General features: G+C 63.2%; 1 non-coding gene across 1 annotated transcript in view; it reads left to right on the plus strand.

Annotated features, from left to right (window-relative positions):
* Positions 1 to 2,515: 2,515 nt before the first annotated feature.
* The window catches only part of LOC140110826 (18S ribosomal RNA), a 1,884-nt gene continuing 1,579 nt past the window's right edge, over positions 2,516 to 2,820 (plus strand). The window contains exon 1 of the ribosomal RNA XR_011851623.1: positions 2,516 to 2,820. This exon is cut by the window's right edge and continues 1,579 nt beyond it. This is a non-coding gene — a ribosomal RNA (18S ribosomal RNA).

Below are 2,820 nucleotides of genomic sequence, written 5' to 3' on the forward strand. Positions count from 1 at the left end.
CCGGGCCGTTCCGTAGGGGCGGCTATCCCTTACATGAGGGACTCGGTGCGTCCGCTCGGGCTGCGGGGCTCCGGCTCCGACAGCCGGGGAGCTGGTTTTGACCGCGGGCCTCCACGGGAACCGGCAGGGGCCGGACTAGGCGTCAAGCCGAAAATAACCCCGGCACCCTCTGCTTCCAAAGCGAGGGGACCTTTGGCCGAGCGGGGGCACCGGAAGCCGAACCGACCCCAACCCCTCTTCTTACCCCAGGGCTGGGCTGACCAATCCCCTGATCGGGTCTAAAATGGAAGAAGGGGATTCGAGGGAAGGGGCTGGCGGAAGGCAGTTGCCCGACGGAGTAGGCGAAGGCCAGGCCGTTTCCGAGTCCCGAGCAGAGGAGGGCGAACTCGGCTCTTCATCGACCGACGGCGAGGCGAGGGCGGTGGCTGCCGCGGGGAAGACTCCATTGCTCGTCAGCGCGCTAGGAGCGGGGCCGACTGGCTGCTCGGGGTATGGCATCCCCGGGGGCCCACCCTGAAAATCTTCGCTCCTCAGCCGCTGCAGGTTATAAGGTCCCGCCGCGCGTAAGCGCTCAACTCTCCGACCCACGGATGTCGAGCCCATGGTGAGCCGGCCGTTTCGTACGGGGAAAAGGGGTCCTCTGGCCCCACATCGATCGAGGGGGTTTAGATCCGCGGAGGCACGCACCGCGAGGCGAATCGCTGCTTTTCCCCAAGAGGTTAACCTTCAAACCACCGAGTAGGTTCGGGGCAGGGCCGACAGCCTGCACTGGGGAATTGCATCCCTGGTGGGGCGACCCTGGAAATCTCTGCCCCTTTCCACTCTTTCGGTTGGGCCTCTCGTCGGGGCGAGCGTAAGTCGGCAAGCAGACGTGGGAAGAGGCTTCTTACCGGTGACACTCCCTTCGTGAGAGAGGCAGGTACTCGCCCCGGACCCCGGTCCAAATCTGCGCGGGCTGGACGGTCTCGGCCCTAGCCGAAGGCCGCTCCCGCGAAGCCAGGGAGCCGAAAATAACCCCGACACCCTCCGCGACCTCGCGTGCTTCCAAAGCGAGGGGAACCTTTGGCCGAGCGGGGCACCCGAAGCCGAACCGACCCCAACCCCTCTTCTTACCCCAGGGCTGGGCTGACCAATCCCCTGATCGGGTCTAAAATGGAAGAAGGGGATTCGAGGGAAGGGGCTGGCGGAAGGCAGTTGCCCGACGGAGTAGGCGAAGGCCAGGCCGTTTCAAAATCCCGAGCAGAGGAAGGGCGAACGACGTTCTTCATCGACCGACGGCGAGGCTAGGGCGAGGGCGGTGGCTGCCGCGGGGAAGACTCCATTGCTTGCCAGCGTGCTAGGAGCGGGGCCGACAGGCTGCTCGGGGTATGGCATCCCCGGGGGCCCACCCTGGAAATCTTCGCTCCTCAGTCGCTGCAGGTTATAAGGTCCCGCCGCGCGTAAGCGCTCAACTCCCCGACCCACGGACGTCGAGCCCATGGTGAGCTGACAGTTTCGTACGGGGAAAAGGGGTCCTCTGGCCCCACATCGATCGAGGGGGTTTAGATCCGCGGAGGCACGCACCGCGAGGCGAATCGCTGCTTTTCCCCAAGAGGTTAACCTTCAAACCACCGAGTAGGTTCGGGGCAGGGCCGACTGTCTGCACTGGGGTATTGCATCCCTGGTGGGGCGACCCTGGAAATCTCTGCCCCTTTCCACTCTTTCGGTTGGGCCTCTCGTCGGGGCGAGCGTAAGTCGGCAAGCAGACGTGGGAAGAGGCTTCTTACCGGTGACACTCCCTTCGTGAGAGAGGCAGGTACTCGCCCCGCACCCCGGTCCAAATCTGCTCGGTCCGGCCGTCGTCGGCCCTAGCCGAAGGCCGCTCCCGCGAAGCCAGGCGATCCGAACCGAGGATCCGCGCGAGCCTTCTCCAAGCCCTCTGCCGGGCGCTGGTGTTGAAAGCGTAGCGGACCCTGTTCGCCGGAGCGATAGGAGCGGAGCACCGGTCCCGCAGGGTTGAAAGCTGGGTAGCAGCGCCGTAGCTTCCCTCCCAGCCTTCCCCCGGACCTGGCGCCCGATCCCCTCCGCTCCTCTGTGCGTTGGCGGGCGGCGCTGCATGGGTACGTCGCGACGGCTCCTATCGTCTCTCTCGCTTAACAGTGTGGAGAGGTGGTGGTGGAGCCGTCCGACACTCGAGGTGCTGAAGTTGAGCGTCCAATGCTTTCCTTCTATGCGCAGCCTACAGGAGCTGTCCGAGCTTCGGAGGTGCTGATGGAGGTGAGAGTCGAGCGCCACTTCTTGGCTGAACTGAGTGGGGAAAGCCAGCGACTGCGAGAGGGAGGGGAAGGGAAGGCTTTTTCGGGTCCTTGGAAGGGACCGAGAGCATCTTTCTTGCCCCCCTGCCCTAAGCTCCATCCAATGTTGTCTGCGAGGTCTTCTCCGGCGGCGGAGAAGCGCTGCGGTAGCAGCAGCAGCAACGAGCGTTCCCATTAGCTCACGGAGCCTGACTCCAAGAGTCTACCCCTCAGAGCTCGGCTACCTGGTTGATCCTGCCAGTAGTATATGCTTGTTTTAAAGATTAAGCCATGCATGTCTAAGTACTGACTATTCTTTACGGTGAAACTGCGAATGGCTCATTAAATCAGTTATGGTTCCTTTGATCGTTCCGCATTGATGATGTGCTACTCGGATAACTGTGGCAATTCTAGAGCTAATACGTGCCCAAGAGCGCTGCCCTCCAGGAAGGCGTGCATTTATCAGACTTAAAACCAATCCGGGGAGCCCTGGTCCGCGGCGGGTCTCCGGGCCCGCTGCGGCGCCAGCCCCGTCCTAGACTTGGCG

This window comes from Engystomops pustulosus, unplaced genomic scaffold (assembly GCF_040894005.1).
Source record: "Engystomops pustulosus unplaced genomic scaffold, aEngPut4.maternal MAT_SCAFFOLD_333, whole genome shotgun sequence".
NCBI classification, from domain to species: Eukaryota; Metazoa; Chordata; class Amphibia; order Anura; family Leptodactylidae; genus Engystomops; species Engystomops pustulosus.